This window comes from Nannobrachium achirus (genome assembly GCF_963921795.1).
Source record: "Nannobrachium achirus genome assembly, chromosome: 23".
Classification (NCBI taxonomy): Eukaryota; Metazoa; Chordata; class Actinopteri; order Myctophiformes; family Myctophidae; genus Nannobrachium; species Nannobrachium achirus.
This window is the reverse complement of record NC_137830.1, coordinates 17,174,284-17,188,153: the sequence shown is the minus strand read 5'-3', so window position 1 is coordinate 17,188,153 and position 13,870 is coordinate 17,174,284.

Below are 13,870 nucleotides of genomic sequence, written 5' to 3'. Positions count from 1 at the left end.
TGCTGTGCAGTAACTGTGACTGTAACGTATGATTATTATGTCATAGCCTGCATCACACATTACACACAGGGAGGAGGAGTGGTTCAACAAAATGGGCGTGACCTGAAGAATAGTGAAAATAGCAGATCTGCTTGTATTGCAAGGCAAACTCTAGCTAACACAATGGTTCTCAACCCAGGGGGGGTCCCCAAATTATTTTGAGGGGTCCCCAGATGATTAACTTGGTGTGCAATTTTTTTCCCCCTCACTCAAAAGTATAGACCTACAAACCAACATACAGTTTAAGTTTATAGAGGGTATTTGCCAGGGACGTGCTGGGCCCCTGATTCAGCGCGGGAAAAAGAGTTGGAGAGGCCCTCATTGCGCGCTATAGAGAGATCTCTCTCTATAGCGCTGCTGCCACTCAAAGATTTGCCATTTCAGATCATGACAAGTGACAAGCCAGTGGGCCAATTACTGTACATGAGTTATATTTCGTCGTTGTCGGGTGGAAACCTTGTATGTCCAAAACCGTTTGTTTTGTATTTATCATTTTAAAAATGATTTAAACTAGTGAAAACAGCAGGTGCGAGGCGTTGTGTGCTTGTAGATCTGCTGTTTTCACTACTTTTGTGCAACGGCCTTGTATGATGAAGCAGGGCTTTGCTTTGCGAAAAAAATGTATAAATTTGAAACTTGGAGATACAAGGTTTCTGCCCGACAGTGACGATTTACTTTGTTGGCCGCCCAGCCCCCAAAACGGAACGAAGGCCGACATTTTATAATTTTTTTTCCTAATGGCCGGCCTGGACCGGCCGGGAATGAACCGGCCGCTCGGGAGTTGTCCCGCTTTTCCCAATGGCCAGCACGTCCCTGGTATTTGCACATTTCTAAAGTGACAATGTAAGAACTTTTTAATACCATTTTAATATCTGTAAAATGAACAAATCAACATTGGCCAAATTGTCAAATATTAGAGGCAGAAATTGTGAAAATAGCAGATCTACTGCGAGGCGTTGTGAGCATGTAGATCTGCTATTTTCACAATAGAACCGTGTTATACAAAATGTAATGCCTCAACTCTTAGTGCTTGTAGGGCGGGGGGGGGGGTCCCCAGTTAAAATATGATTATTTTGGGGGTCACGGCTGGAAAAGGTTGAGAACCACTGCACTAACACAGCATTGAGACGCGCTTTGGGCGTGTAGATCGATATTTTAGGTGTGTGACTGGACGACCGAGTCTAATTTATCTTTTTTTATTATTATTATTTTTATTATTATTTTTTTGTTTATCAATTAAGTGTGCCGTGGCTTTTCATATGAAGCAGGTTCTCTTTCTTTGGAATTAATTTCCATCATAAAAGAAATCAAGCTATAGGCCTATCTGATTTCATATAAACTACTTAACCATGTTCCTCTCCTGCCCACATCATGTCTGGCTTGCACTTGGAGACATGCATGGTGTCTCTAAATGTCATAAATCATAATGTTTATTTTTTTCCCTTTCAGGTGTACAAAACGAACAGTCGTTTTGTACACCTGCCTTATATGTATAGCCTATTATTCCCTGTCAAATAACAGAAACAAATTACATTTACATACAGTAAATAGGCCATGAGTGGCCAGTTCATGTGTCTGTAGTATGGAATCATATATGATGGAAATACAGTTGTCTTGTACTGTAGGTACATATTTTTCCATTCCATATGCTCCTTCTCCTCTCCACCTGCAAAATTAATTAGGAATACTGTGGTGTAGTTTAGGACTTTAGGCTACCGAATATAGATACTGTACAGTACACCCATTTCCCATTACGCACACACACACACACACACACACACACACACACACACACACACACACACACACATCAATAGTGGCCTTAGTACAAAGTCTTATTACAAAAGTTTGACAATGTTTATTTATTTTTATATTTTTTATCCCACGTTTTTTTGCAACCCATTTTTCTCACCCGGTGACTACCTAACCTGTAGTCCTGGTTTCCGCTCTCCCCCTGCCGCGCCAGGGGACATTGGGGAGCACCCGGCTGGCTAGGGGGAGGTAGTATAGAAACCAGGACTACTGCATGTTTTTGTGTGAGGGCCTATGCCCAAGGAGACACGGGGAGAACATGCAAACTCACCACAGAAAGGCCCCATCGCCAACCCCACCTAGGGTGTGGGTGCTGATGACACGGGTGGAGGAACACGCCCCCAGCGCCCACAGCCTCCCCCGGCAGGAATCGAACCCAGGACCTTCCAGCTGTGAGGCGAAGTGCTAACCACTGCACCACCGTGCCCCAGTTTGACAATGTTTCTTGATATAGTGGTAGATTTAGTAAGTTAATAGAGCCTTCAGCCTTGGCTAATGTACAGGTGGGCAGCCAGTATCAAAGGTAGCCGTAAGAGAATGCAGTAGTTCCCAAAGTAAAAAGAGAGCCAAAATCATAGATAGTAGGAATGTGCAGACTTGGAGGCACCGCTTTTAAAATGGACACAGCTGCTTTATTAAAGCAGTGTTAATCATCACTTTGTTCTTATAATTTCGGCACTTTGCCAAATAGTTTTGCAGCAACTCAAGGTCATGCTCCAGTAAAGGAATTCACACACATCCTCTGTGATTACGTACGAAAGAAAATCCACTTTAAAGGCTGCTGGCAGTGGTCCTATGAACCTCTCAGTCTGGGGGAGTGAATTAAATAGTATTGCTCTATTGTAAACATGGCATAACACTTATAATAATTCACTACTCCTGTGATACAGAAATTTTGGTTAAAGGAAGTGATGAATTTGCACAGTCATCCTAACCCAGATCTGTCCTCCCCACTGAGATCATCATGCTTGATGCTAGCCAGACACATTCTGACTCTTTTCTGTCATGTTACACCCCCCAATCTAAGGGCCCTATTATGATGCAGGTCTTATGCCTTATGCCTTAACTTCTTTACCTTTTTCTCCACTATTTTGAAAAACATTTTTAATACTTCAAATGCTGATCTACATCTGCACGTTGTGAACTTGCAGATCAGCTATTTGAAATATTTAAAAAACAAAAACAAAATAGTAAAAAAAGGCAAAGAAGTTAAGGCATAAGGCATAAGACCTGCATCATAATAGGGCCCTAACTTAGGAAGAAAAGCAGTAATGGTATTTGAGGCCACTGTTTGCCCATACCTCGTTATTAGTTTCCAGAGCCTGAGGTTCAGACACTTTAGTTTCAGGTGCCATAGTTTCAAAGTTAATCTCTCCCAAGCCCTTGCTTGTCTTTAATCTCAGGTAATTGATAGACGGGGGAACAGTTGAAATGTGCCACGTAACCCAGATTGTGCTCCAGGGTCTGTCAGTGTGTGAGGGACCAAGTTTCCACAGAGAATAGCAGCTGGGCTTTTCTAGTTATTTTCTGTGGTGAGCAGAATGTGTGAACGTGGAAAGAAAGGAGCAATACGTGAGTTTAGATGAGTATGCATAATAAATGGAAGTTTTGGTAGCTAGTGTGTTCTTTGTCTCTTGTATTTGGCGTTCTCAAATGCAACCAGATTCCTTACAGCTTATACAGGAGATTAAGACATTTGATATCGAAGACAAATGATACCATAAGCTATTGAACTTTCGGTAGAGGCATGGGTTACTTAAAAAATGCTGAATGAGAGGTTCCTTTCTCGTATCCTATTTATAAAGGTTTCTTTCTCATCTCCTGCCCAAATACGGTTCCAAGGTTGGAATATCTGCTGGGAGCACAATAACTATTCAAAACAAACTGGGTCAGGCATGGACTTGTCTTTCATTAACTCAATTGTAATTCTGAACACTGGGGACTGAACAGATATGGTACTGGACTGGTATGGTAGGAATAGGATTTGAATTATAGTTGGAGCCCATATTGATGACTGGTAGTTGGACAAATTAGAGGCTGTTTGTGTATAGAAAAGCTGTAATTAGTTTTCATTTGATATTAATTAAGTCATTGCTGATTTATATGTTCCTGACTGGTTTGTAGTTTCTTAAGCATTTAAACCAGACAAACAAACCAGTTTGGTAATTGAATGGCCAGATAAGTTGCCGTAAACACACTAAAGTAACCTTTTATAAAATACATTAAACATTAAGAGTTAACAGGTTTTTAGCACATTCCATACACTCCTTTAAAACCGCTCTGAAAGGTCACTTCCTCTCATTACAGGCGGCTGCTAAAAAAAAAAGACAAAGTCCATCCTTTCTACTGTAAATACCACTTATTTTGTATTTTGTTTTATGACAGTTTTAAAAAAGAAAATGTGTTATGAGTTAAAAAAAAAGGACCCCAATTGAAACAAGCCAAAGGCTTTCTTGTGGTGTTAATCCTTTTGTTTGACCTTGTACCAGTACTGTACTGTCATGTACCTTTTCCTTTGCAAACCTCTAATACAAGTCTTCAATCAATCAATCAATCAATCAATCAATCAATCAATCAGTACTTTAGCCTGCAGCAGAAAACTAGTGCTTCTCTGTCTTCTAAAGCTTGAACCATTCAACTAGGTTGCTGTCCACACATAGTACCTGTTTTTCATCGTCAGTGGGGCTGTGAATGTGATTTCCACGGAAAAGGCTCGATATTTCTACGTGTCATTAGTTTGACTAAGGGTTAGGTTTAGGCATAGTTTTACTGAGGTTTTACAGTCGGTGCCTTGAGGGAAGGAGAGATGGAGAGAGCGATGCCACTGGCTCACAGATGGTGCAGGAGCGAGTACCTGTAAAGGTGAGCCAGTTGCGATACCCTTATCGTATTTTGCATATGGTTAAGTTTAGGGTTAGGTATAGGCATAGTGGTTAACATTCACCAGGTTAGCATTCCCCAGCATGTAGGCAGGTTAGCATTTCACTAGGTTAGCATTCACAGTGTACTTAACATGCATGTGAATTCAATGGACCCCAATAGAAACAAGCCATGGTGCTTTCTTGGGTCTAATCCTTTTAGCAGACCTTGTGTAGAACTGTACGTCCTGTGCCTTTTGGCAAACTGTTAAAGTATTCAATAAAAAAAAATCACACCCAATGTGAAGTGAGCGGTGGTCGTGCTTGCATAACGTCATCAATCAATTGGTAATTGGTAATGTGATACAGGCTACACACACGCACATTGCTATGGCAAAACGCTGAGGAAAACACATTGCTATGGCGAAGCGCTGAGGAAAAGTGGCTACAGATAGGTCTAGGATGTAATTGGTGATGTAATATGGCTACACACACACACACACACACACACACACACACACACACACACACACATATTGCTATGGCAAAACGCTGAGGAAAACACATTGCTATGGCAAAACGCTGAGGAAAAGTGGCTACAGACACACACACACAGCCACTCTTAGGAGCGGTTTAGCACCGCTCAAAAAGGCCAACAACAGAGAAAATGGAGCATTGTATGTCAGCCACTAATTGCATTACCATTAAATTGGGCTAAAGCATAACAAATGCACAACTAGTTCATTAGGCTATAATAGGCTTTTTTCTATTTGCAGCTGATGATAATGCAACTTTTCCAATATAATTGTTAGTCGGGGGCATTAGGAATATTTCTTGCTAATCAGTCTAAAAGCGCCAAATTTTGCACAGATGTAGCCCAGGGTATGCTCTAATGATTTAGCTATAGGGTTAGGGTGCCCGAGCCGCGGACCTTCGGGGTCGCCACAGCGGCCAAATCAAGTTGGGCTCCCATCGATTTTCTATACAGGAGGAAAATACGCCCACAAAACTGTGAAAAGTGATGACTCATCACTTTTCATCACTAAACCATCGTTTTCTGGGGCCATTTATAGCCCAAGGAATGTTCTTTTGTTCAAAACAAATGCTTGCAATGGATTCAGCATCATGACAAACCCCTAGTTAGACCCCTCACATCCTACTTAAAGCAGATTTTCTTCTGGGTATTTTCCTCCTGCAAGTCAATGGGAGCCCAACTTGTATTTGTGCTCAGTGAATCTACCCTGAGTAAAGGTAAACATATTTTGGTTAGGCCAGGTGATATCACCTATGTAAAAGTCAATATATGGGTATTCCCCAGAATCCCTTTTATGCCCATATATGAAGAACCCTGATTTAATCGATATACATCACTTGCCAGATGGCCAAGACATGGCCCATATCTGTGTGGCTGGTTCAGATAGGGATCTCCATGTATGGGCATAAAAGGGATTGTATGTTGTGATGTCATGGGAAACACTCTTAACAGAATCCCTTTTATGCCCATATATGGAGATCCCTGATGTCATCAATATTAAACCCATATCTAACGACCTCATATGGGAATGCCCATATATGGAGGAAGACAGCCCATATCTGTGTGGCTGGTTCAGACAGGGATCTCCATGTATGGGCATAAAAGGGATGTACTATATACAGTACATGGATCTCCATATCGTCGTTGTCGGGTGGAAACCTTGTATCTCCAAAACCGTTTGTTTTGTATTTATAATTTTAAAAACAATTTAAACTTGATGCGAGGCGTTGTGTGCTTGTAGATCGGCTGTTTTCACTAGTCTTGTGCGACAGTCTTGTATGATGAAGCAGGGTTTTACTTTATGAAAAAACATACACATTTGAAACTTGGAGATACGAGGTTTCTGCCCAACAGTGACGATATAGTATGGGTACCAGGGGTCTCCATATATGGTTAACTCGTAAGATATACTGGCCAGATGGCCAAGAATTGGCGCGACCTCGCCCATGTCGCCCTGAGGTGTCTTACTAGACACAAACAGTATGAGCACTGTGGTGGTGAGGTGTTCCTAATATCATAGCTTTGTGTTGGAATGCAAATAGTAAAATGTCATTCAGAAAGAATTTGTGGCAGCAGAGGAAGGAGAAATGGCTGAGCAATGATAATGGAAAACAGATGGACCAGGTAGCGTTGCATCTCTCTTGGTCCTTATATGGTCACAGGTCTGGAGGAAATCTTCAGAGATGGATTGGTGTGGTATTCAATGCATGGAACCAAGTGAGTGTTGAGAAATGGCTGAGGAATTCTATGGATGTAACATATTGGCAGCATCATCAGTTATAGTCGGGGAGCCACAGGCCCAAAAGCTCAAAGAATAGGGTTTTACCTGTGACGTGATGACATACTTTTTATTTTAGTTTTTTTCTATTCATTTGGTCATTAAGGTACACAGAATGAGAGGCCTGCTCTGCCGGAAACATTGCGAAAAAAGGTTATGGCCATTTGTATATTCACTCCATCGACTTCACTATACAGGAAAAAATAAATCTGCTTTGATTGGCATGTGAGGGGTCAAACTAGGGGTTCTTCATGATCCTGAATCCATTGGCAGCATTTGTTTTGCATGAAAAACATTCCTTGGGATAGATTTTGGCCTCAAAACTGTGATTTGTTGATGACTCATCACTTTTCACCGTTTTGTGGTGCTGAAATCTAGCCTAAGGAATGTTTTTAACTCAAAACAAATGCTTGCAATGGATTCAGAATCATGACAAAACCCTAGTTTGACACCTCACATGCTACTTAAAGCAGATTTATTTTTGTATTATTTTCCTGTATAGTGACGTCGATGGGACTTTCTTTTTCGCAATGTTTCGCGCAGAGCAGGCCTCTCATTCTGTGTACCTTATTGACCATTTTAATAGAAAAAACTAAAATAAAAAGTATGTCATGACATCACAGGTCCTCTCAAATTTTGGGCCTGTGGCTCCCCGGCTATTACATAACGTCCTTAATGCAATGACCACTTGCATTATCATAACATTTATAGCCTATTGCCTTCTTGACTTGCATCCGTTGACCAGAGAAACTAAAGTAGGCCTATAAACATTGCAATCGAGCAGTTCCATGTGCCTTCTCAGAAACATAAAAAAAGTTAGTTTCACAAATTGTTTTGTTATTTTAAAAGTTGTTGACTGCTATTTCAAACATCTTTGCATGTTGTTTTTTATATATATAAATCTCACTATCTTCTAAATGGTTAAAATGCTTACATTAATATCTCACCATGCTTATTCTAGCCTCCCAAGTGCAAGCCAAGCACCTCATAAATTGCCCATTGCATGAACAGCCAATAACCATCTACCAGGCTTCAGTGAGTAATGTCCACATGTGTAGCGTTTCAACTGTAAACACACACAGTATTGACGTCCAGAAGTGATATAGAGGGCCACTGAGTGCAGTTTCTCGCATGGTCATCAGGTTTGAGCTATTGGACAAGCAGCAACACATGAATGAATAAATCCCAGCTCGCTGAGCAATTGATTTGGGAAGATCCAGCTCATGTCTCACACACAGCATTGTCTTGACAGTCTGCTGCAGGTGCATTTCTCTACACTCAGGGTTCCCACACATGTTTATCAATTAATTTCCAAAACTTTTCCAGAATATTTAACCCAATTTTCAAGACTATATAACAATAATTCAGCTCAATAACGAGTCCAAAGACAGGTAGTGTATGCCAGTTGTTCTCAACCTTTTCACTTCAGGCAGTGACCCCCGAAATAATCATATTTGAACTGGGAACCCCAGCACCCTGACGAGCACTAAGAGTTGAGGAATTTTGTATAACACGGTTTTATTGTGAAAATAGCCGATCTACATGCTCACAACGCCTTGCAACTATTTTCACACTTTCTCCCTCTAATATTTGACAATTTGGCCAATGTTTAATTTGTCATTTCAGAGGTATTAATTTTTTCCAGGACCCTTGATCAATTTCAAAACTTTTCCAGTACTGGAAAAATATTTTTCTAATTTCAAAATATTTCCAGGAATTTCATGGCCGTGGGAACCCTGTACACTTCACTTTGCTATCGTTATCTCAATGTGGCATCAAGTGAACCACATAGCATCGATATTCTGGCCATTTCATAATAGGCAAATATTTGCAATAGCCAAATCTACAAGCTCACAACGAACACACGGCGACAGTACACACTGTGAGCTGGTAGATTTTGGTGAAGAGATTTGGTATAGAGGAGGGGAAAAGGAGGGGACCGAGTATAGACCACTGAGGGACCGCGGTCAAATAAGTATAATGGGTTTAAGTGGTTAAATTAAAAATAATACTGACATGTTTTTTTGTTTTTGTTTTTTTACATATTCTTTGTTCATCTCGGAAAGAGCTGTTTTAAGTTACTGGTCTGCAGTAGATAATAAAATGTCCCCTCTATAATGTTAATGGCTCCAACACCGGCCGATTGACAGCCCGGCTATCCATTTGGTTTTAGTGCAGCCGACATTAACTGTAAAGTATTGATAGATGTTCATGTACTTTGACAGATTGAGTGTGGAATAGCCTCATGAATATTCTATTAACCTCAGACAATTGTCAAATTAAATGGTATGCTGCCATCTACAGACCAATTGAACTATCAGCAAATTGATGATTAAGGGCTCATAATATAGATCCTTTTCATTTATTATAGCTCTTATAATATAAATCCTTTACATCTAATTAGATAAACAGCTTGGTTTGTTTCATCCTGAATGGTATTCTATTAAGCTGTTCTAACTATAACTAATACATTTTCAATGTTAAATAAATAGCCTACTATACCGTTAAAATATCGTTTTTATTATAATTACAAAGCTTGTGAATGTAAAGAGAGAAAAAAAAAGAAAAAAACAGTTTAACCCCTAACTAGCTAGGAAGCACGGCTACAGTTGTTGGAAGAAAATGTTCATGTTTTGGAAGGTTTGAACAAGTCCACTAGTCATCACTTCGCATTCATAAGTAAGAATCTAGAAGTGCAAGTATCATTAACAAAAAACAAGATATTAAGCAGCATTAAATTAAACGTTCTGCATATCAAGGTATTAAATGGCATTGTAGAAGGAATGCAGTATATAAAAATAATCAGTGACATAAAACAAATATGACTGTACATACATTAAGAACTACATAACCACAGTTCATAGGTGATGATCTTTGCACCCTTTGGTGTAGCATAGCTAAGCTATCCTAGTTAATTGTTCCCAATTCCTTTAGAGTGGCCGTTACAGTACATACAATAGATCAACAAGAGTAAAAACTATAGAATCATTTTACAGTACTTTGATATTTCCCCAGAGTATCACTCAGGAAAGGTCACACAAGCAAGTTAAAGCAGAAATAAGCAGCTTTCTGCTGACATAAGCAGGACTCATGCAATTGCTTATTTTTATTTTTATTTTATTATATTCAGGCAGCTAACAATGCTCCCTAAAACAAATCTAGTCTCTGTGGCGCTTCTAGGAGCCGCAGTCTGCCTCCAAAACTATTATTTTATCTGTAAGAAGCTCTGTCATTAGCAGCTCATTGGTGCATGAACCAGCCGACCGGGGCTAAAAGGATTGACAGACAGGTCAACCAATCTGAACAAGAACAAGAGGCGGTCCTGATTGGTCTGTTATTTTGGATGGGCACCCAGTTTAATCGACTAGAACTTCTCACAGATAAAAATAATAGTTTTGGAGGCAGATTGTAGCCCCAGGAAGTGTCACACACACAACATTTCTTTAGGAAACATTGTTAGCCGCCTGATTAAAATAAAATAAAAATATATTTTTTAAAATAAGCAATTGCATGATTCCTGCTTATGTCAGCAGAAAACAGCTTACTTCTGCGTTAATTCAAGTATCTGAGAACATTGCCATCAGTTTCACATTTCCACAAGCTGTCTGTAACAGTGGTCATTCTGGTCAAGTCTATAACTGCTGCTCTCTACAACAGTGCTACTAAAGTCTGGCCATTGGGATGATACCTGGTACTGCAGGTCTGTTTTCATACCAGGAATAGGGATGGGACGATAATCGTTAATATCGTTTATCGTGATTAAAAAACACTCGCAATAATCGTATCACAGAGATTTTAATATACCCTGAAATTGTACTCCGTCATACACTAGGATAAATTAGCTTTTGTTGTTCTGTAAATTCTGTACCACTTAAACTCTCTATACTAAGATAAAACAGACTTGTAAAGAGCACATATGGCACGCTTGTATTTCATTCTGCACAATTTGGCAAAAAAGCAGATCTTCTACACAAATCGATTTGGCAAAAAAGCAGATCTACAAGCTCACAACGTGTTGCAAAACGCAACACGTTGTGAGCTTGTAGATCGGCGAACGTTCGATTCAAGTGGTTAACAACAGTGACATGTTAAGTTTTAAGCACATTTAGTTTTTTATCGCGATAATATCATTAATCGCAATTATTTTTGCCACACTAATCGTGACATGTAATTTTTATATCGTCCCATCCCTAACCAGGAGGTTTCACCTCCCATCCTAGTCACTCTACTTGCCTAACCAGGGACTAGTTGATTGAGCTAGGGCAGAAGTTCTCAACCTTTTCAGGCCGCGACCCCCAAAATAATCATATTTTAACTGGGGGACCCCCCCCCGACGAGCACCAAGAGTTGTCATTTTAGAGGTATTAAAAAGTACTTAAAGGAGTGGTGACACCGGCCGAAATTTAACATTATGGTACAGTAGGTCACGTGGTCTTTGTTGAAACGGTTTGGAAAGGGGGTGGAGCTCAAAGTATGCAGTACAATCAACAGCCTATTCTCTCTGTGTTGCTGCCGACACGCCCATACAGCTACTGTAGCTGTATGGGCGTGTCGGCAGCATCATTTGATTGGATAATTTAACATGGGGGTACATGACATCATTAAAAAAAAATGCTAATTTGATAGCCATAATTAGCTGTTTTGGCCGTGTCACGCCCCCTTTAAGTTGTCACTTCAGAAATGTGCAGATAACCTCTATACACTTAAAACTTTATGTTGGTTTGTTTATTGTTGAGAGAGAAAAAAATGTTGAACATTAAAGTTAATCATCTGGGGACCCCCCAAAATAATCTGGGGACCCCCTTGAGGGTCCTGACACACAGGTTGAGAACCACTTAACCCACAGGTTGAGAACCACTTAACTAGGGTGCAGGTGAAAGTAGAGTTAACCAACTAGTAAATAGACAGCAGCATAAGCATGGGTCCGCCAAGGACCACCGCTCTGCGAAGCACTAGTAGGAGGACAGAGCTTGCAGATTTAAAACACATTCATTCCAACAGCTGGAGTAAGGTCTAGAAACAAAAGGGCCGGTGACAAATAATAATACCCATGCATTTCAAGTAGTTTGTAAACCGCTCCTTGAGAAATGTGCACAGCTACAGTGCTATTGGATGGATGACGGTACAATTAAGGCTCTGTTGTGATGTCACCTCACATTAACGTTTTGAAGTAGAACTTGAAGGAGGACTTTTGTGTTCCTCTTGCCGCTATGAAGCAGATTTCTCTTAACTATATTTGAACAAATCCTGAGTGGCCTGGCTAAAGACATTACTCCGAAATTTCATAAACATTCTTAAATACTTAGTGCTAAAATGTTACAGTTGCAAGTAGTGATCAATTACTGCTACTATAATCAATATGTACATATAAATAACAGGCGTACAGTACGAGGATTAGGTAGCTCGGTCATGTTTGGGGGGCCCTTATAAAATACAGCAGTGGCCTACTCCGACCACAGGAGGGCACTGTTGCATCAGCAATACTGACTCATCATGACAGTGGCCCCATTCAAAGTAATGTAATGATGAGGCACTTTGAACCATAACCGCTCAGCATTTGTTCCTTAATTCACGATATTCCTGGCCCCGCCCCCGGCTTCCTGTTCATATCCTGAAAGAAAATAAAAAACATCATTTGGTTTCCTGTGTCCTTGCATTAAAGTGTCAGTAGAGGCGCAATGGGCTCTTGGCTCTGAATGAACCGGTGTTGCCATGTCTGCTTATAATAAGCAATTGGTGTCGTTGTTTATTGGGCTTACTTTCTAATATTTTTTAAACCAGTGGTTCCCAAATCTTTTCATATCAAGGACCCCAGATTAACAGATTTGTCCACAGTCGCAGACCCCCATCTGAAAATATGTGGTGCCAGGGACCGCCACACAGATTTGTGTTGTTAAAATGTTTCAAAAATATTCAAATTATTTTCGTTTTTTCTTTCCTATACATTTTTTAAATAGCAAATATACAAGCTCACAATGTGTCACAATGTGACACATTGTGAGCTTGCTGATCTGCTATTTTCAAATGTAAATGTAAAGTAGTAAAACTGAACCTAGTTAATTCTATTGGGCTTATTATTCATAGACCTGGCCGCTTGTCTCTGGCAATATCTGGCAACAGACAATTCCCTGTCACTTCCTTGGGATCTCTTGTTCTTCGACTTGGGAGGAAGTGAAAAGATGTTTAAAAATGCTCCAGCGCCCTCTGCAAAAGGAAAATGGCAGCCTCCATAGAATGGCCAGGAATATCGTGAATAAAGTAACATAAAGCACCAATGGTTTCAAACAACACATTTGTTGTAATAAAACTAAGACAAAGCTAACACCTGAGTGTCGTAAGGTCGTACACCAGGGGTCTTCAACGTTTTCAGGCCAAGGACCCCTTAACTGAGAGGGAGATAAAGCAGGGAGGGACCCCCAGTACATACTGTACTATATAAAATTGTGTTGCAGATTTTCATCGATTTCATGAAAGCACTGTCATCAGTCTATGTTGGATTTGTGTTATTGTGTTTTTTCAGACATTTAACCAAATCGTCGATATTCAGTAAATTTTACCTTTTCACCCTCTACACCAAACCTATTTGCCTAAAGTTCTCCTCAGAATAGGGATGCGAGGGTTCAAGTTGTTCATTGAAAATAATGATCCTAAGATTTGGTGGCACCCCTGAAGTGACTCTGAGGACCCCCTCGGGGTCCCGGACCCCTTGCTGAAGACCCCCGTCGTAGCACAGCACCCAAGCTTAACTCGGGTAGCAGCACACTGCCATGGCAGGCCGCCATTTTGACAAAACATCCAATGCCAAAATGCCACACGGGAGCGCCCCCAGCACGTTACGTCTCCTCTTCA